Below are 18,390 nucleotides of genomic sequence, written 5' to 3'. Positions count from 1 at the left end.
GAAATAGGCACAGCAACGCAATCACCACAGAGACCAGTAAATGTATGCACGATACCGACTTGCACTTTCAATAGTCATTTGTTTTTATCAATGAAAAACTCCAGTCATTGATTTAACCTCAATATGGCCTTCAATGGAAAAGAGTAGTAAATCGTCATTGAATGAACGCTAAACTGGCCTCAGAATATGGCCATTCTGATATAAATGATAAAATGCCTCAGATAGGACCAAAAAAGTGTCTGGAGCTATCCGTCAGGGTAAGAGTGACAACAGGTCCACATGTCAAAATGGGGGAAATCTTAGAAAATGGCTTCATGGTTATTCATGAGAATCGTGTTGTTGTATTGTTGAGTGTATCATGGGATCTCACCTGAAATCTGTGGCTTGACTACAAACCTGTAACCTATGCTACTGTGGTCCTATAGAGCTAGAAGGATGGATAACCAGGTGTGTAAAGGTGTGAGGTGGGATCCTATCCCAAATGGACAACTAATCCCTATGTACTTGTGGAGATCTGAGAGGATATGATTGGTATAAGAAACACGACTAAACTTCAACCTCCGGAGGGGTCAAGAAAATTCAATTTCGTTGTCGGCAGGATTCGAACCTGCGCAGGAAGATCCTAATGGATTTCTAGTCCATCGCCTTAACCACTCGGCCACGACAACAGTCTTGTCAGCAGTGAATGGGCCACCAGGCATAGCCTACAGAAAGTGATAATTTTACAACTGAAAGACAATGCAGTAACTCATTAACTCATTATAATGCAATAAAATGAATTGTTCCCCTCATTCATTATTAAGTACAGCTGTTTTCTAATTTCCTTGATCTTTGGTCAGCTCCAGAAGGTTTTCATTTGAGAGTGTTTATTATAAATTGTTATTTCATCATCTTATTATTACTGCTAAGCAGCATGACTCCTGAGAGGCACTAAACAACTGTCAGAAGTGGGATTTGAACCCACGCCTCCATGGGAGACTGCGACCTGAACGCAGCGCCTTAGACCGCTCGGCCATCCTGACTACAGCACAGTACCTGGGTATCGGGTTAAAGAGTATGGGGTAAAAGTAGAAATAGGCACAGCAACGCAATCACCACAGAGACCAGTAAATGTATGCACGATACCGACTTGCACTTTCAATAGTCATTTGTTTTTATCAATGAAAAACTCCAGTCATTGATTTAACCTCAATATGGCCTTCAATGGAAAAGAGTAGTAAATCGTCATTGAATGAACGCTAAACTGGCCTCAGAATATGGCCATTCTGATATAAATGATAAAATGCCTCAGATAGGACCAAAAAAGTGTCTGGAGCTATCCGTCAGGGTAAGAGTGACAACAGGTCCACATGTCAAAATGGGGGAAATCTTAGAAAATGGCTTCATGGTTATTCATGAGAATCGTGTTGTTGTATTGTTGAGTGTATCATGGGATCTCACCTGAAATCTGTGGCTTGACTACAAACCTGTAACCTATGCTACTGTGGTCCTATAAGCTAGAAGGATGGATAACCAGGTGTGTAAAGGTGTGAGGTGGGATCCTATCCCAAATGGACAACTAATCCCTATGTACTTGTGGAGATCTGAGAGGATATGATTGGTATAAGAAACACGACTAAACTTCAACCTCCGGAGGGGTCAAGAAAATTCAATTTCGTTGTCGGCAGGATTCGAACCTGCGCAGGAAGATCCTAATGGATTTCTAGTCCATCGCCTTAACCACTCGGCCACGACAACAGTCTTGTCAGCAGTGAATGGGCCACCAGGCATAGCCTACAGAAAGTGATAATTTTACAACTGAAAGACAATGCAGTAACTCATTAACTCATTATAATGCAATAAAACGAATTGTTCCCCTCATTCATTATTAAGTACAGCTGTTTTCTAATTTCCTTGATCTTTGGTCAGCTCCAGAAGGTTTTCATTTGAGAGTGTTTATTATAAATTGTTATTTCATCATCTTATTATTACTGCTAAGCAGCATGACTCCTGAGAGGCACTAAACAACTGTCAGAAGTGGGATTTGAACCCACGCCTCCATGGGAGACTGCGACCTGAACGCAGCGCCTTAGACCGCTCGGCCATCCTGACTACAGCACAGTACCTGGGTATCGGGTTAAAGAGTATGGGGTAAAAGTAGAAATAGGCACAGCAACGCAATCACCACAGAGACCAGTAAATGTATGCACGATACCGACTTGCACTTTCAATAGTCATTTGTTTTTATCAATGAAAAACTCCAGTCATTGATTTAACCTCAATATGGCCTTCAATGGAAAAGAGTAGTAAATCGTCATTGAATGAACGCTAAACTGGCCTCAGAATATGGCCATTCTGATATAAATGATAAAATGCCTCAGATAGGACCAAAAAAGTGTCTGGAGCTATCCGTCAGGGTAAGAGTGACAACAGGTCCACATGTCAAAATGGGGGAAATCTTAGAAAATGGCTTCATGGTTATTCATGAGAATCGTGTTGTTGTATTGTTGAGTGTATCATGGGATCTCACCTGAAATCTGTGGCTTGACTACAAACCTGTAACCTATGCTACTGTGGTCTATAAGCTAGAAGGATGGATAACCAGGTGTGTAAAGGTGTGAGGTGGGATCCTATCCCAAATGGACAACTAATCCCTATGTACTTGTGGAGATCTGAGAGGATATGATTGGTATAAGAAACACGACTAAACTTCAACCTCCGGAGGGGTCAAGAAAATTCAATTTCGTTGTCGGCAGGATTCGAACCTGCGCAGGAAGATCCTAATGGATTTCTAGTCCATCGCCTTAACCACTCGGCCACGACAACAGTCTTGTCAGCAGTGAATGGGCCACCAGGCATAGCCTACAGAAAGTGATAATTTTACAACTGAAAGACAATGCAGTAACTCATTAACTCATTATAATGCAATAAAACGAATTGTTCCCCTCATTCATTATTAAGTACAGCTGTTTTCTAATTTCCTTGATCTTTGGTCAGCTCCAGAAGGTTTTCATTTGAGAGTGTTTATTATAAATTGTTATTTCATCATCTTATTATTACTGCTAAGCAGCATGACTCCTGAGAGGCACTAAACAACTGTCAGAAGTGGGATTTGAACCCACGCCTCCATGGGAGACTGCGACCTGAACGCAGCGCCTTAGACCGCTCGGCCATCCTGACTACAGCACAGTACCTGGGTATCGGGTTAAAGAGTATGGGGTAAAAGTAGAAATAGGCACAGCAACGCAATCACCACAGAGACCAGTAAATGTATGCACGATACCGACTTGCACTTTCAATAGTCATTTGTTTTTATCAATGAAAAACTCCAGTCATTGATTTAACCTCAATATGGCCTTCAATGGAAAAGAGTAGTAAATCGTCATTGAATGAACGCTAAACTGGCCTCAGAATATGGCCATTCTGATATAAATGATAAAATGCCTCAGATAGGACCAAAAAAGTGTCTGGAGCTATCCGTCAGGGTAAGAGTGACAACAGGTCCACATGTCAAAATGGGGGAAATCTTAGAAAATGGCTTCATGGTTATTCATGAGAATCGTGTTGTTGTATTGTTGAGTGTATCATGGGATCTCACCTGAAATCTGTGGCTTGACTACAAACCTGTAACCTATGCTACTGTGGTCTATAAAGCTAGAAGGATGGATAACCAGGTGTGTAAAGGTGTGAGGTGGGATCCTATCCCAAATGGACAACTAATCCCTATGTACTTGTGGAGATCTGAGAGGATATGATTGGTATAAGAAACACGACTAAACTTCAACCTCCGGAGGGGTCAAGAAAATTCAATTTCGTTGTCGGCAGGATTCGAACCTGCGCAGGAAGATCCTAATGGATTTCTAGTCCATCGCCTTAACCACTCGGCCACGACAACAGTCTTGTCAGCAGTGAATGGGCCACCAGGCATAGCCTACAGAAAGTGATAATTTTACAACTGAAAGACAATGCAGTAACTCATTAACTCATTATAATGCAATAAAACGAATTGTTCCCCTCATTCATTATTAAGTACAGCTGTTTTCTAATTTCCTTGATCTTTGGTCAGCTCCAGAAGGTTTTCATTTGAGAGTGTTTATTATAAATTGTTATTTCATCATCTTATTATTACTGCTAAGCAGCATGACTCCTGAGAGGCACTAAACAACTGTCAGAAGTGGGATTTGAACCCACGCCTCCATGGGAGACTGCGACCTGAACGCAGCGCCTTAGACCGCTCGGCCATCCTGACTACAGCACAGTACCTGGGTATCGGGTTAAAGAGTATGGGGTAAAAGTAGAAATAGGCACAGCAACGCAATCACCACAGAGACCAGTAAATGTATGCACGATACCGACTTGCACTTTCAATAGTCATTTGTTTTTATCAATGAAAAACTCCAGTCATTGATTTAACCTCAATATGGCCTTCAATGGAAAAGAGTAGTAAATCGTCATTGAATGAACGCTAAACTGGCCTCAGAATATGGCCATTCTGATATAAATGATAAAATGCCTCAGATAGGACCAAAAAAGTGTCTGGAGCTATCCGTCAGGGTAAGAGTGACAACAGGTCCACATGTCAAAATGGGGGAAATCTTAGAAAATGGCTTCATGGTTATTCATGAGAATCGTGTTGTTGTATTGTTGAGTGTATCATGGGATCTCACCTGAAATCTGTGGCTTGACTACAAACCTGTAACCTATGCTACTGTGGTCTATAAAGCTAGAAGGATGGATAACCAGGTGTGTAAAGGTGTGAGGTGGGATCCTATCCCAAATGGACAACTAATCCCTATGTACTTGTGGAGATCTGAGAGGATATGATTGGTATAAGAAACACGACTAAACTTCAACCTCCGGAGGGGTCAAGAAAATTCAATTTCGTTGTCGGCAGGATTCGAACCTGCGCAGGAAGATCCTAATGGATTTCTAGTCCATCGCCTTAACCACTCGGCCACGACAACAGTCTTGTCAGCAGTGAATGGGCCACCAGGCATAGCCTACAGAAAGTGATAATTTTACAACTGAAAGACAATGCAGTAACTCATTAACTCATTATAATGCAATAAAATGAATTGTTCCCCTCATTCATTATTAAGTACAGCTGTTTTCTAATTTCCTTGATCTTTGGTCAGCTCCAGAAGGTTTTCATTTGAGAGTGTTTATTATAAATTGTTATTTCATCATCTTATTATTACTGCTAAGCAGCATGACTCCTGAGAGGCACTAAACAACTGTCAGAAGTGGGATTTGAACCCACGCCTCCATGGGAGACTGCGACCTGAACGCAGCGCCTTAGACCGCTCGGCCATCCTGACTACAGCACAGTACCTGGGTATCGGGTTAAAGAGTATGGGGTAAAAGTAGAAATAGGCACAGCAACGCAATCACCACAGAGACCAGTAAATGTATGCACGATACCGACTTGCACTTTCAATAGTCATTTGTTTTTATCAATGAAAAACTCCAGTCATTGATTTAACCTCAATATGGCCTTCAATGGAAAAGAGTAGTAAATCGTCATTGAATGAACGCTAAACTGGCCTCAGAATATGGCCATTCTGATATAAATGATAAAATGCCTCAGATAGGACCAAAAAAGTGTCTGGAGCTATCCGTCAGGGTAAGAGTGACAACAGGTCCACATGTCAAAATGGGGGAAATCTTAGAAAATGGCTTCATGGTTATTCATGAGAATCGTGTTGTTGTATTGTTGAGTGTATCATGGGATCTCACCTGAAATCTGTGGCTTGACTACAAACCTGTAACCTATGCTACTGTGGTCTATAAAGCTAGAAGGATGGATAACCAGGTGTGTAAAGGTGTGAGGTGGGATCCTATCCCAAATGGACAACTAATCCCTATGTACTTGTGGAGATCTGAGAGGATATGATTGGTATAAGAAACACGACTAAACTTCAACCTCCGGAGGGGTCAAGAAAATTCAATTTCGTTGTCGGCAGGATTCGAACCTGCGCAGGAAGATCCTAATGGATTTCTAGTCCATCGCCTTAACCACTCGGCCACGACAACAGTCTTGTCAGCAGTGAATGGGCCACCAGGCATAGCCTACAGAAAGTGATAATTTTACAACTGAAAGACAATGCAGTAACTCATTAACTCATTATAATGCAATAAAATGAATTGTTCCCCTCATTCATTATTAAGTACAGCTGTTTTCTAATTTCCTTGATCTTTGGTCAGCTCCAGAAGGTTTTCATTTGAGAGTGTTTATTATAAATTGTTATTTCATCATCTTATTATTACTGCTAAGCAGCATGACTCCTGAGAGGCACTAAACAACTGTCAGAAGTGGGATTTGAACCCACGCCTCCATGGGAGACTGCGACCTGAACGCAGCGCCTTAGACCGCTCGGCCATCCTGACTACAGCACAGTACCTGGGTATCGGGTTAAAGAGTATGGGGTAAAAGTAGAAATAGGCACAGCAACGCAATCACCACAGAGACCAGTAAATGTATGCACGATACCGACTTGCACTTTCAATAGTCATTTGTTTTTATCAATGAAAAACTCCAGTCATTGATTTAACCTCAATATGGCCTTCAATGGAAAAGAGTAGTAAATCGTCATTGAATGAACGCTAAACTGGCCTCAGAATATGGCCATTCTGATATAAATGATAAAATGCCTCAGATAGGACCAAAAAAGTGTCTGGAGCTATCCGTCAGGGTAAGAGTGACAACAGGTCCACATGTCAAAATGGGGGAAATCTTAGAAAATGGCTTCATGGTTATTCATGAGAATCGTGTTGTTGTATTGTTGAGTGTATCATGGGATCTCACCTGAAATCTGTGGCTTGACTACAAACCTGTAACCTATGCTACTGTGGTCTATAAAGCTAGAAGGATGGATAACCAGGTGTGTAAAGGTGTGAGGTGGGATCCTATCCCAAATGGACAACTAATCCCTATGTACTTGTGGAGATCTGAGAGGATATGATTGGTATAAGAAACACGACTAAACTTCAACCTCCGGAGGGGTCAAGAAAATTCAATTTCGTTGTCGGCAGGATTCGAACCTGCGCAGGAAGATCCTAATGGATTTCTAGTCCATCGCCTTAACCACTCGGCCACGACAACAGTCTTGTCAGCAGTGAATGGGCCACCAGGCATAGCCTACAGAAAGTGATAATTTTACAACTGAAAGACAATGCAGTAACTCATTAACTCATTATAATGCAATAAAATGAATTGTTCCCCTCATTCATTATTAAGTACAGCTGTTTTCTAATTTCCTTGATCTTTGGTCAGCTCCAGAAGGTTTTCATTTGAGAGTGTTTATTATAAATTGTTATTTCATCATCTTATTATTACTGCTAAGCAGCATGACTCCTGAGAGGCACTAAACAACTGTCAGAAGTGGGATTTGAACCCACGCCTCCATGGGAGACTGCGACCTGAACGCAGCGCCTTAGACCGCTCGGCCATCCTGACTACAGCACAGTACCTGGGTATCGGGTTAAAGAGTATGGGGTAAAAGTAGAAATAGGCACAGCAACGCAATCACCACAGAGACCAGTAAATGTATGCACGATACCGACTTGCACTTTCAATAGTCATTTGTTTTTATCAATGAAAAACTCCAGTCATTGATTTAACCTCAATATGGCCTTCAATGGAAAAGAGTAGTAAATCGTCATTGAATGAACGCTAAACTGGCCTCAGAATATGGCCATTCTGATATAAATGATAAAATGCCTCAGATAGGACCAAAAAAGTGTCTGGAGCTATCCGTCAGGGTAAGAGTGACAACAGGTCCACATGTCAAAATGGGGGAAATCTTAGAAAATGGCTTCATGGTTATTCATGAGAATCGTGTTGTTGTATTGTTGAGTGTATCATGGGATCTCACCTGAAATCTGTGGCTTGACTACAAACCTGTAACCTATGCTACTGTGGTCTATAAAGCTAGAAGGATGGATAACCAGGTGTGTAAAGGTGTGAGGTGGGATCCTATCCCAAATGGACAACTAATCCCTATGTACTTGTGGAGATCTGAGAGGATATGATTGGTATAAGAAACACGACTAAACTTCAACCTCCGGAGGGGTCAAGAAAATTCAATTTCGTTGTCGGCAGGATTCGAACCTGCGCAGGAAGATCCTAATGGATTTCTAGTCCATCGCCTTAACCACTCGGCCACGACAACAGTCTTGTCAGCAGTGAATGGGCCACCAGGCATAGCCTACAGAAAGTGATAATTTTACAACTGAAAGACAATGCAGTAACTCATTAACTCATTATAATGCAATAAAATGAATTGTTCCCCTCATTCATTATTAAGTACAGCTGTTTTCTAATTTCCTTGATCTTTGGTCAGCTCCAGAAGGTTTTCATTTGAGAGTGTTTATTATAAATTGTTATTTCATCATCTTATTATTACTGCTAAGCAGCATGACTCCTGAGAGGCACTAAACAACTGTCAGAAGTGGGATTTGAACCCACGCCTCCATGGGAGACTGCGACCTGAACGCAGCGCCTTAGACCGCTCGGCCATCCTGACTACAGCACAGTACCTGGGTATCGGGTTAAAGAGTATGGGGTAAAAGTAGAAATAGGCACAGCAACGCAATCACCACAGAGACCAGTAAATGTATGCACGATACCGACTTGCACTTTCAATAGTCATTTGTTTTTATCAATGAAAAACTCCAGTCATTGATTTAACCTCAATATGGCCTTCAATGGAAAAGAGTAGTAAATCGTCATTGAATGAACGCTAAACTGGCCTCAGAATATGGCCATTCTGATATAAATGATAAAATGCCTCAGATAGGACCAAAAAAGTGTCTGGAGCTATCCGTCAGGGTAAGAGTGACAACAGGTCCACATGTCAAAATGGGGGAAATCTTAGAAAATGGCTTCATGGTTATTCATGAGAATCGTGTTGTTGTATTGTTGAGTGTATCATGGGATCTCACCTGAAATCTGTGGCTTGACTACAAACCTGTAACCTATGCTACTGTGGTCTATAAAGCTAGAAGGATGGATAACCAGGTGTGTAAAGGTGTGAGGTGGGATCCTATCCCAAATGGACAACTAATCCCTATGTACTTGTGGAGATCTGAGAGGATATGATTGGTATAAGAAACACGACTAAACTTCAACCTCCGGAGGGGTCAAGAAAATTCAATTTCGTTGTCGGCAGGATTCGAACCTGCGCAGGAAGATCCTAATGGATTTCTAGTCCATCGCCTTAACCACTCGGCCACGACAACAGTCTTGTCAGCAGTGAATGGGCCACCAGGCATAGCCTACAGAAAGTGATAATTTTACAACTGAAAGACAATGCAGTAACTCATTAACTCATTATAATGCAATAAAATGAATTGTTCCCCTCATTCATTATTAAGTACAGCTGTTTTCTAATTTCCTTGATCTTTGGTCAGCTCCAGAAGGTTTTCATTTGAGAGTGTTTATTATAAATTGTTATTTCATCATCTTATTATTACTGCTAAGCAGCATGACTCCTGAGAGGCACTAAACAACTGTCAGAAGTGGGATTTGAACCCACGCCTCCATGGGAGACTGCGACCTGAACGCAGCGCCTTAGACCGCTCGGCCATCCTGACTACAGCACAGTACCTGGGTATCGGGTTAAAGAGTATGGGGTAAAAGTAGAAATAGGCACAGCAACGCAATCACCACAGAGACCAGTAAATGTATGCACGATACCGACTTGCACTTTCAATAGTCATTTGTTTTTATCAATGAAAAACTCCAGTCATTGATTTAACCTCAATATGGCCTTCAATGGAAAAGAGTAGTAAATCGTCATTGAATGAACGCTAAACTGGCCTCAGAATATGGCCATTCTGATATAAATGATAAAATGCCTCAGATAGGACCAAAAAAGTGTCTGGAGCTATCCGTCAGGGTAAGAGTGACAACAGGTCCACATGTCAAAATGGGGGAAATCTTAGAAAATGGCTTCATGGTTATTCATGAGAATCGTGTTGTTGTATTGTTGAGTGTATCATGGGATCTCACCTGAAATCTGTGGCTTGACTACAAACCTGTAACCTATGCTACTGTGGTCTATAAAGCTAGAAGGATGGATAACCAGGTGTGTAAAGGTGTGAGGTGGGATCCTATCCCAAATGGACAACTAATCCCTATGTACTTGTGGAGATCTGAGAGGATATGATTGGTATAAGAAACACGACTAAACTTCAACCTCCGGAGGGGTCAAGAAAATTCAATTTCGTTGTCGGCAGGATTCGAACCTGCGCAGGAAGATCCTAATGGATTTCTAGTCCATCGCCTTAACCACTCGGCCACGACAACAGTCTTGTCAGCAGTGAATGGGCCACCAGGCATAGCCTACAGAAAGTGATAATTTTACAACTGAAAGACAATGCAGTAACTCATTAACTCATTATAATGCAATAAAATGAATTGTTCCCCTCATTCATTATTAAGTACAGCTGTTTTCTAATTTCCTTGATCTTTGGTCAGCTCCAGAAGGTTTTCATTTGAGAGTGTTTATTATAAATTGTTATTTCATCATCTTATTATTACTGCTAAGCAGCATGACTCCTGAGAGGCACTAAACAACTGTCAGAAGTGGGATTTGAACCCACGCCTCCATGGGAGACTGCGACCTGAACGCAGCGCCTTAGACCGCTCGGCCATCCTGACTACAGCACAGTACCTGGGTATCGGGTTAAAGAGTATGGGGTAAAAGTAGAAATAGGCACAGCAACGCAATCACCACAGAGACCAGTAAATGTATGCACGATACCGACTTGCACTTTCAATAGTCATTTGTTTTTATCAATGAAAAACTCCAGTCATTGATTTAACCTCAATATGGCCTTCAATGGAAAAGAGTAGTAAATCGTCATTGAATGAACGCTAAACTGGCCTCAGAATATGGCCATTCTGATATAAATGATAAAATGCCTCAGATAGGACCAAAAAAGTGTCTGGAGCTATCCGTCAGGGTAAGAGTGACAACAGGTCCACATGTCAAAATGGGGGAAATCTTAGAAAATGGCTTCATGGTTATTCATGAGAATCGTGTTGTTGTATTGTTGAGTGTATCATGGGATCTCACCTGAAATCTGTGGCTTGACTACAAACCTGTAACCTATGCTACTGTGGTCTATAAAGCTAGAAGGATGGATAACCAGGTGTGTAAAGGTGTGAGGTGGGATCCTATCCCAAATGGACAACTAATCCCTATGTACTTGTGGAGATCTGAGAGGATATGATTGGTATAAGAAACACGACTAAACTTCAACCTCCGGAGGGGTCAAGAAAATTCAATTTCGTTGTCGGCAGGATTCGAACCTGCGCAGGAAGATCCTAATGGATTTCTAGTCCATCGCCTTAACCACTCGGCCACGACAACAGTCTTGTCAGCAGTGAATGGGCCACCAGGCATAGCCTACAGAAAGTGATAATTTTACAACTGAAAGACAATGCAGTAACTCATTAACTCATTATAATGCAATAAAATGAATTGTTCCCCTCATTCATTATTAAGTACAGCTGTTTTCTAATTTCCTTGATCTTTGGTCAGCTCCAGAAGGTTTTCATTTGAGAGTGTTTATTATAAATTGTTATTTCATCATCTTATTATTACTGCTAAGCAGCATGACTCCTGAGAGGCACTAAACAACTGTCAGAAGTGGGATTTGAACCCACGCCTCCATGGGAGACTGCGACCTGAACGCAGCGCCTTAGACCGCTCGGCCATCCTGACTACAGCACAGTACCTGGGTATCGGGTTAAAGAGTATGGGGTAAAAGTAGAAATAGGCACAGCAACGCAATCACCACAGAGACCAGTAAATGTATGCACGATACCGACTTGCACTTTCAATAGTCATTTGTTTTTATCAATGAAAAACTCCAGTCATTGATTTAACCTCAATATGGCCTTCAATGGAAAAGAGTAGTAAATCGTCATTGAATGAACGCTAAACTGGCCTCAGAATATGGCCATTCTGATATAAATGATAAAATGCCTCAGATAGGACCAAAAAAGTGTCTGGAGCTATCCGTCAGGGTAAGAGTGACAACAGGTCCACATGTCAAAATGGGGGAAATCTTAGAAAATGGCTTCATGGTTATTCATGAGAATCGTGTTGTTGTATTGTTGAGTGTATCATGGGATCTCACCTGAAATCTGTGGCTTGACTACAAACCTGTAACCTATGCTACTGTGGTCTATAAAGCTAGAAGGATGGATAACCAGGTGTGTAAAGGTGTGAGGTGGGATCCTATCCCAAATGGACAACTAATCCCTATGTACTTGTGGAGATCTGAGAGGATATGATTGGTATAAGAAACACGACTAAACTTCAACCTCCGGAGGGGTCAAGAAAATTCAATTTCGTTGTCGGCAGGATTCGAACCTGCGCAGGTAAGATCCTAATGGATTTCTAGTCCATCGCCTTAACCACTCGGCCACGACAACAGTCTTGTCAGCAGTGAATGGGCCACCAGGCATAGCCTACAGAAAGTGATAATTTTACAACTGAAAGACAATGCAGTAACTCATTAACTCATTATAATGCAATAAAATGAGTTGTTCCCCTCATTCATTATTAAGTACAGCTGTTTTCTAATTTCCTTGATCTTTGGTCAGCTCCAGAAGGTTTTCATTTGAGAGTGTTTATTATAAATTGTTATTTCATCATCTTATTATTACTGCTAAGCAGCATGACTCCTGAGAGGCACTAAACAACTGTCAGAAGTGGGATTTGAACCCACGCCTCCATGGGAGACTGCGACCTGAACGCAGCGCCTTAGACCGCTCGGCCATCCTGACTACAGCACAGTACCTGGGTATCGGGTTAAAGAGTATGGGGTAAAAGTAGAAATAGGCACAGCAACGCAATCACCACAGAGACCAGTAAATGTATGCACGATACCGACTTGCACTTTCAATAGTCATTTGTTTTTATCAATGAAAAACTCCAGTCATTGATTTAACCTCAATATGGCCTTCAATGGAAAAGAGTAGTAAATCGTCATTGAATGAACGCTAAACTGGCCTCAGAATATGGCCATTCTGATATAAATGATAAAATGCCTCAGATAGGACCAAAAAAGTGTCTGGAGCTATCCGTCAGGGTAAGAGTGACAACAGGTCCACATGTCAAAATGGGGGAAATCTTAGAAAATGGCTTCATGGTTATTCATGAGAATCGTGTTGTTGTATTGTTGAGTGTATCATGGGATCTCACCTGAAATCTGTGGCTTGACTACAAACCTGTAACCTATGCTACTGTGGTCTATAAAGCTAGAAGGATGGATAACCAGGTGTGTAAAGGTGTGAGGTGGGATCCTATCCCAAATGGACAACTAATCCCTATGTACTTGTGGAGATCTGAGAGGATATGATTGGTATAAGAAACACGACTAAACTTCAACCTCCGGAGGGGTCAAGAAAATTCAATTTCGTTGTCGGCAGGATTCGAACCTGCGCAGGTAGATCCTAATGGATTTCTAGTCCATCGCCTTAACCACTCGGCCACGACAACAGTCTTGTCAGCAGTGAATGGGCCACCAGGCATAGCCTACAGAAAGTGATAATTTTACAACTGAAAGACAATGCAGTAACTCATTAACTCATTATAATGCAATAAAATGAGTTGTTCCCCTCATTCATTATTAAGTACAGCTGTTTTCTAATTTCCTTGATCTTTGGTCAGCTCCAGAAGGTTTTCATTTGAGAGTGTTTATTATAAATTGTTATTTCATCATCTTATTATTACTGCTAAGCAGCATGACTCCTGAGAGGCACTAAACAACTGTCAGAAGTGGGATTTGAACCCACGCCTCCATGGGAGACTGCGACCTGAACGCAGCGCCTTAGACCGCTCGGCCATCCTGACTACAGCACAGTACCTGGGTATCGGGTTAAAGAGTATGGGGTAAAAGTAGAAATAGGCACAGCAACGCAATCACCACAGAGACCAGTAAATGTATGCACGATACCGACTTGCACTTTCAATAGTCATTTGTTTTTATCAATGAAAAACTCCAGTCATTGATTTAACCTCAATATGGCCTTCAATGGAAAAGAGTAGTAAATCGTCATTGAATGAACGCTAAACTGGCCTCAGAATATGGCCATTCTGATATAAATGATAAAATGCCTCAGATAGGACCAAAAAAGTGTCTGGAGCTATCCGTCAGGGTAAGAGTGACAACAGGTCCACATGTCAAAATGGGGGAAATCTTAGAAAATGGCTTCATGGTTATTCATGAGAATCGTGTTGTTGTATTGTTGAGTGTATCATGGGATCTCACCTGAAATCTGTGGCTTGACTACAAACCTGTAACCTATGCTACTGTGGCCTATAGAGCTAGAAGGATGGATAACCAGGTGTGTAAAGGTGTGAGGTGGGATCCTATCCGAAATGGACAACTAATCCCTATGTACTTGTGGAGATCTGAGAGGATATGATTGGTATAAGAAACACGACTAAACTTCAACCTCCGGAGGGGTCAAGAAAGTTCAATTTCGTTGTCGGCAGGATTCGAACCTGCGCAGGAAGATCCTAATGGATTTCTAGTCCATCGCCTTAACCACTCGGCCACGACAACAGTCTTGTCAGCAGTGAATGGGCCACCAGGCATAGCCTACAGAAAGTGATAATTTTACAACTGAAAGACAATGCAGTAACTCATTAACTCATTATAATGCAATAAAATGAATTGTTCCCCTCATTCATTATTAAGTACAGCTGTTTTCTAATTTCCTTGATCTTTGGTCAGCTCCAGAAGGTTTTCATTTGAGAGTGTTTATTATAAATTGTTATTTCATCATCTCATTATTACTGCTAAGCAGCATGACTCCTGAGAGGCACTAAACAACTGTCAGAAGTGGGATTTGAACCCACGCCTCCATGGGAGACTGCGACCTGAACGCAGCGCCTTAGACCGCTCGGCCATCCTGACTACAGCACAGTACCTGGGTATCGGGTTAAAGAGTATGGGGTAAAAGTAGAAATAGGCACAGCAACGCAATCACCACAGAGACCAGTAAATGTATGCACGATACCGACTTGCACTTTCAATAGTCATTTGTTTTTATCAATGAAAAACTCCAGTCATTGATTTAACCTCAATATGGCCTTCAATGGAAAAGAGTAGTAAATCGTCATTGAATGAACGCTAAACTGGCCTCAGAATATGGCCATTCTGATATAAATGATAAAATGCCTCAGATAGGACCAAAAAAGTGTCTGGAGCTATCCGTCAGGGTAAGAGTGACAACAGGTCCACATGTCAAAATGGGGGAAATCTTAGAAAATGGCTTCATGGTTATTCATGAGAATCGTGTTGTTGTATTGTTGAGTGTATCATGGGATCTCACCTGAAATCTGTGGCTTGACTACAAACCTGTAACCTATGCTACTGTGGCCTATAGAGCTAGAAGGATGGATAACCAGGTGTGTAAAGGTGTGAGGTGGGATCCTATCCGAAATGGACAACTAATCCCTATGTACTTGTGGAGATCTGAGAGGATATGATTGGTATAAGAAACACGACTAAACTTCAACCTCCGGGGGGTCAAGAAAGTTCAATTTCGTTGTCGGCAGGATTCGAACCTGCGCAGGAAGATCCTAATGGATTTCTAGTCCATCGCCTTAACCACTCGGCCACGACAACAGTCTTGTCAGCAGTGAATGGGCCACCAGGCATAGCCTACAGAAAGTGATAATTTTACAACTGAAAGACAATGCAGTAACTCATTAACTCATTATAATGCAATAAAATGAATTGTTCCCCTCATTCATTATTAAGTACAGCTGTTTTCTAATTTCCTTGATCTTTGGTCAGCTCCAGAAGGTTTTCATTTGAGAGTGTTTATTATAAATTGTTATTTCATCATCTTATTATTACTGCTAAGCAGCATGACTCCTGAGAGGCACTAAACAACTGTCAGAAGTGGGATTTGAACCCACGCCTCCATGGGAGACTGCGACCTGAACGCAGCGCCTTAGACCGCTCGGCCATCCTGACTACAGCACAGTACCTGGGTATCGGGTTAAAGAGTATGGGGTAAAAGTAGAAATAGGCACAGCAACGCAATCACCACAGAGACCAGTAAATGTATGCACGATACCGACTTGCACTTTCAATAGTCATTTGTTTTTATCAATGAAAAACTCCAGTCATTGATTTAACCTCAATATGGCCTTCAATGGAAAAGAGTAGTAAATCGTCATTGAATGAACGCTAAACTGGCCTCAGAATATGGCCATTCTGATATAAATGATAAAATGCCTCAGATAGGACCAAAAAAGTGTCTGGAGCTATCCGTCAGGGTAAGAGTGACAACAGGTCCACATGTCAAAATGGGGGAAATCTTAGAAAATGGCTTCATGGTTATTCATGAGAATCGTGTTGTTGTATTGTTGAGTGTATCATGGGATCTCACCTGAAATCTGTGGCTTGACTACAAACCTGTAACCTATGCTACTGTGGTCTATAAAGCTAGAAGGATGGATAACCAGGTGTGTAAAGGTGTGAGGTGGGATCCTATCCCAAATGGACAACTAATCCCTATGTACTTGTGGAGATCTGAGAGGATATGATTGGTATAAGAAACACGACTAAACTTCAACCTCCGGAGGGGTCAAGAAAATTCAATTTCGTTGTCGGCAGGATTCGAACCTGCGCAGGAAGATCCTAATGGATTTCTAGTCCATCGCCTTAACCACTCGGCCACGACAACAGTCTTGTCAGCAGTGAATGGGCCACCAGGCATAGCCTACAGAAAGTGATAATTTTACAACTGAAAGACAATGCAGTAACTCATTAACTCATTATAATGCAATAAAATGAATTGTTCCCCTCATTCATTATTAAGTACAGCTGTTTTCTAATTTCCTTGATCTTTGGTCAGCTCCAGAAGGTTTTCATTTGAGAGTGTTTATTATAAATTGTTATTTCATCATCTTATTATTACTGCTAAGCAGCATGACTCCTGAGAGGCACTAAACAACTGTCAGAAGTGGGATTTGAACCCACGCCTCCATGGGAGACTGCGACCTGAACGCAGCGCCTTAGACCGCTCGGCCATCCTGACTACAGCACAGTACCTGGGTATCGGGTTAAAGAGTATGGGGTAAAAGTAGAAATAGGCACAGCAACGCAATCACCACAGAGACCAGTAAATGTATGCACGATACCGACTTGCACTTTCAATAGTCATTTGTTTTTATCAATGAAAAACTCCAGTCATTGATTTAACCTCAATATGGCCTTCAATGGAAAAGAGTAGTAAATCGTCATTGAATGAACGCTAAATGGCCTCAGAATATGGCCATTCTGATAAATGATAAAATGCCTGTAGCGTGTATTTTACTGGAGCATGATCAGATTGCTTTGTTTAAACCAGAATGAAGATTTGGTCTGAGAAACTATGCCGATTATAGCACGATAGCTTTATTTTTATTTTTAATAAGGCAATGTATATATGACCCCCTTTCAAAGAGTCACTCATTTATCACTTTCTTGCAGATATACAGTGCCTTCAGAAAGTGTGCATACCCCTTAACTTATTCCTCATTTTGTTTTCTTACAGCCTGAATTCCAAATGGATTAAATTATAGTTTTTTTATCATCTCACCCAGCTACAGACAATACCCCATAATGACAAAGTGAAAATATGTTGTAATTTTTTCTCAAATGTATTGAAAATGAAATACAGAAATATCTAATTTACATAAGTATTCACAATACATGTTAGAATCACCTTTGACAGCGATTAAAGCTGTGAGTCTTTCTGGGTAAGTCTCCAAAAGCTTTGCACCCTTGGATTGTACCATATTTGCATTACCATAATATATACAGTACCAGTCAAAAGTCTGGACACACCTACTCATTTAAGGGTTTTTCTTTATTTTTACAATTTTTTACATTTTAGAATAATAGTGAAGACATCAAAACTATGAAATAGCACAATTGGAATCATGTAGTAAGCAAAAAGTGTTAAACAAATCAAAATATATTTTATATTTGAGAATCTTCGAAGTAGCCATCCTTTTCCTTGACCACTTTGCACACTCTTGGCATTCTCTCCAACCTTTTCATGAGGTAGTCACCTGGAATGTTTTTAAATTAACAGGTGTACCTTCTTAAAAGTTAATTTGTGGAATTTCATTCCTTCTTAAAGCGTTTGAGCCAACAGGTTGGGTTGTGACAAGGTAAGGATGGTTTACAGAAGATATCCCTATTTGGTAAAAGACCACGTCCATTTTATGCCAAGAACAGCTCAAATAAGCAAAGAGAAACAACATCCCATCATTACTAAAGACATGAAGGTCAGTCAATACGGAACATTTTAAGAACTTTGAAAGTTTCTTCTAGTGCAGTCGCAAAAACCATGAAGCGCAATGATGAAACTGGTTCTCATGAGGA

The 18,390-nt window shown here is 41.2% G+C and overlaps 32 non-coding genes across 32 annotated transcripts; all 32 read right to left on the bottom strand.

Moving 5' to 3' along the window:
• Positions 1–586: 586 nt before the first annotated feature.
• trnas-aga (transfer RNA serine (anticodon AGA)) lies at positions 587–668 on the bottom strand. The gene has a single exon. It is a non-coding gene; the product is annotated as a tRNA-Ser (tRNA).
• Positions 669–939: 271 nt separating this feature from the next.
• Positions 940–1,022, bottom strand: trnal-cag (transfer RNA leucine (anticodon CAG)). The gene has a single exon. It is a non-coding gene; the product is annotated as a tRNA-Leu (tRNA).
• Positions 1,023–1,655: 633 nt separating this feature from the next.
• trnas-aga (transfer RNA serine (anticodon AGA)) lies at positions 1,656–1,737 on the bottom strand. Its single transcript has one exon. It is a non-coding gene; the product is annotated as a tRNA-Ser (tRNA).
• Positions 1,738–2,008: 271 nt separating this feature from the next.
• Positions 2,009–2,091, bottom strand: trnal-cag (transfer RNA leucine (anticodon CAG)). The gene has a single exon. It is a non-coding gene; the product is annotated as a tRNA-Leu (tRNA).
• A 632-nt stretch (positions 2,092–2,723) lies between these two features.
• On the bottom strand, positions 2,724–2,805 carry trnas-aga (transfer RNA serine (anticodon AGA)). Its single transcript has one exon. It is a non-coding gene; the product is annotated as a tRNA-Ser (tRNA).
• Positions 2,806–3,076: 271 nt separating this feature from the next.
• trnal-cag (transfer RNA leucine (anticodon CAG)) lies at positions 3,077–3,159 on the bottom strand. Its single transcript has one exon. It is a non-coding gene; the product is annotated as a tRNA-Leu (tRNA).
• Positions 3,160–3,792: 633 nt separating this feature from the next.
• On the bottom strand, positions 3,793–3,874 carry trnas-aga (transfer RNA serine (anticodon AGA)). Its single transcript has one exon. It is a non-coding gene; the product is annotated as a tRNA-Ser (tRNA).
• Positions 3,875–4,145: 271 nt separating this feature from the next.
• trnal-cag (transfer RNA leucine (anticodon CAG)) lies at positions 4,146–4,228 on the bottom strand. Its single transcript has one exon. It is a non-coding gene; the product is annotated as a tRNA-Leu (tRNA).
• Positions 4,229–4,861: 633 nt separating this feature from the next.
• Positions 4,862–4,943, bottom strand: trnas-aga (transfer RNA serine (anticodon AGA)). The gene has a single exon. It is a non-coding gene; the product is annotated as a tRNA-Ser (tRNA).
• A 271-nt stretch (positions 4,944–5,214) lies between these two features.
• On the bottom strand, positions 5,215–5,297 carry trnal-cag (transfer RNA leucine (anticodon CAG)). The gene has a single exon. It is a non-coding gene; the product is annotated as a tRNA-Leu (tRNA).
• A 633-nt stretch (positions 5,298–5,930) lies between these two features.
• trnas-aga (transfer RNA serine (anticodon AGA)) lies at positions 5,931–6,012 on the bottom strand. The gene has a single exon. It is a non-coding gene; the product is annotated as a tRNA-Ser (tRNA).
• A 271-nt stretch (positions 6,013–6,283) lies between these two features.
• Positions 6,284–6,366, bottom strand: trnal-cag (transfer RNA leucine (anticodon CAG)). Its single transcript has one exon. It is a non-coding gene; the product is annotated as a tRNA-Leu (tRNA).
• A 633-nt stretch (positions 6,367–6,999) lies between these two features.
• Positions 7,000–7,081, bottom strand: trnas-aga (transfer RNA serine (anticodon AGA)). The gene has a single exon. It is a non-coding gene; the product is annotated as a tRNA-Ser (tRNA).
• Positions 7,082–7,352: 271 nt separating this feature from the next.
• trnal-cag (transfer RNA leucine (anticodon CAG)) lies at positions 7,353–7,435 on the bottom strand. The gene has a single exon. It is a non-coding gene; the product is annotated as a tRNA-Leu (tRNA).
• Positions 7,436–8,068: 633 nt separating this feature from the next.
• Positions 8,069–8,150, bottom strand: trnas-aga (transfer RNA serine (anticodon AGA)). The gene has a single exon. It is a non-coding gene; the product is annotated as a tRNA-Ser (tRNA).
• A 271-nt stretch (positions 8,151–8,421) lies between these two features.
• trnal-cag (transfer RNA leucine (anticodon CAG)) lies at positions 8,422–8,504 on the bottom strand. Its single transcript has one exon. It is a non-coding gene; the product is annotated as a tRNA-Leu (tRNA).
• A 633-nt stretch (positions 8,505–9,137) lies between these two features.
• Positions 9,138–9,219, bottom strand: trnas-aga (transfer RNA serine (anticodon AGA)). Its single transcript has one exon. It is a non-coding gene; the product is annotated as a tRNA-Ser (tRNA).
• A 271-nt stretch (positions 9,220–9,490) lies between these two features.
• Positions 9,491–9,573, bottom strand: trnal-cag (transfer RNA leucine (anticodon CAG)). Its single transcript has one exon. It is a non-coding gene; the product is annotated as a tRNA-Leu (tRNA).
• A 633-nt stretch (positions 9,574–10,206) lies between these two features.
• trnas-aga (transfer RNA serine (anticodon AGA)) lies at positions 10,207–10,288 on the bottom strand. The gene has a single exon. It is a non-coding gene; the product is annotated as a tRNA-Ser (tRNA).
• Positions 10,289–10,559: 271 nt separating this feature from the next.
• On the bottom strand, positions 10,560–10,642 carry trnal-cag (transfer RNA leucine (anticodon CAG)). The gene has a single exon. It is a non-coding gene; the product is annotated as a tRNA-Leu (tRNA).
• Positions 10,643–11,275: 633 nt separating this feature from the next.
• On the bottom strand, positions 11,276–11,357 carry trnas-aga (transfer RNA serine (anticodon AGA)). The gene has a single exon. It is a non-coding gene; the product is annotated as a tRNA-Ser (tRNA).
• A 271-nt stretch (positions 11,358–11,628) lies between these two features.
• On the bottom strand, positions 11,629–11,711 carry trnal-cag (transfer RNA leucine (anticodon CAG)). Its single transcript has one exon. It is a non-coding gene; the product is annotated as a tRNA-Leu (tRNA).
• Positions 11,712–12,344: 633 nt separating this feature from the next.
• Positions 12,345–12,427, bottom strand: trnas-aga (transfer RNA serine (anticodon AGA)). The gene has a single exon. It is a non-coding gene; the product is annotated as a tRNA-Ser (tRNA).
• Positions 12,428–12,698: 271 nt separating this feature from the next.
• Positions 12,699–12,781, bottom strand: trnal-cag (transfer RNA leucine (anticodon CAG)). The gene has a single exon. It is a non-coding gene; the product is annotated as a tRNA-Leu (tRNA).
• A 633-nt stretch (positions 12,782–13,414) lies between these two features.
• Positions 13,415–13,496, bottom strand: trnas-aga (transfer RNA serine (anticodon AGA)). Its single transcript has one exon. It is a non-coding gene; the product is annotated as a tRNA-Ser (tRNA).
• Positions 13,497–13,767: 271 nt separating this feature from the next.
• On the bottom strand, positions 13,768–13,850 carry trnal-cag (transfer RNA leucine (anticodon CAG)). Its single transcript has one exon. It is a non-coding gene; the product is annotated as a tRNA-Leu (tRNA).
• Positions 13,851–14,483: 633 nt separating this feature from the next.
• Positions 14,484–14,565, bottom strand: trnas-aga (transfer RNA serine (anticodon AGA)). The gene has a single exon. It is a non-coding gene; the product is annotated as a tRNA-Ser (tRNA).
• Positions 14,566–14,836: 271 nt separating this feature from the next.
• Positions 14,837–14,919, bottom strand: trnal-cag (transfer RNA leucine (anticodon CAG)). The gene has a single exon. It is a non-coding gene; the product is annotated as a tRNA-Leu (tRNA).
• A 632-nt stretch (positions 14,920–15,551) lies between these two features.
• On the bottom strand, positions 15,552–15,633 carry trnas-aga (transfer RNA serine (anticodon AGA)). The gene has a single exon. It is a non-coding gene; the product is annotated as a tRNA-Ser (tRNA).
• A 271-nt stretch (positions 15,634–15,904) lies between these two features.
• trnal-cag (transfer RNA leucine (anticodon CAG)) lies at positions 15,905–15,987 on the bottom strand. Its single transcript has one exon. It is a non-coding gene; the product is annotated as a tRNA-Leu (tRNA).
• A 633-nt stretch (positions 15,988–16,620) lies between these two features.
• On the bottom strand, positions 16,621–16,702 carry trnas-aga (transfer RNA serine (anticodon AGA)). Its single transcript has one exon. It is a non-coding gene; the product is annotated as a tRNA-Ser (tRNA).
• Positions 16,703–16,973: 271 nt separating this feature from the next.
• Positions 16,974–17,056, bottom strand: trnal-cag (transfer RNA leucine (anticodon CAG)). Its single transcript has one exon. It is a non-coding gene; the product is annotated as a tRNA-Leu (tRNA).
• Between the last annotated feature and the right edge of the window lie 1,334 nt (positions 17,057–18,390).

The sequence above is a fragment of the Oncorhynchus kisutch genome, unplaced genomic scaffold (genome assembly GCF_002021735.2).
Source record: "Oncorhynchus kisutch isolate 150728-3 unplaced genomic scaffold, Okis_V2 scaffold828, whole genome shotgun sequence".
Classification (NCBI taxonomy): domain Eukaryota; kingdom Metazoa; phylum Chordata; class Actinopteri; order Salmoniformes; family Salmonidae; genus Oncorhynchus; species Oncorhynchus kisutch.
The sequence above is the reverse complement of the archived record's forward strand: the minus strand, read 5'-3'. Positions and strand labels throughout refer to the sequence as shown.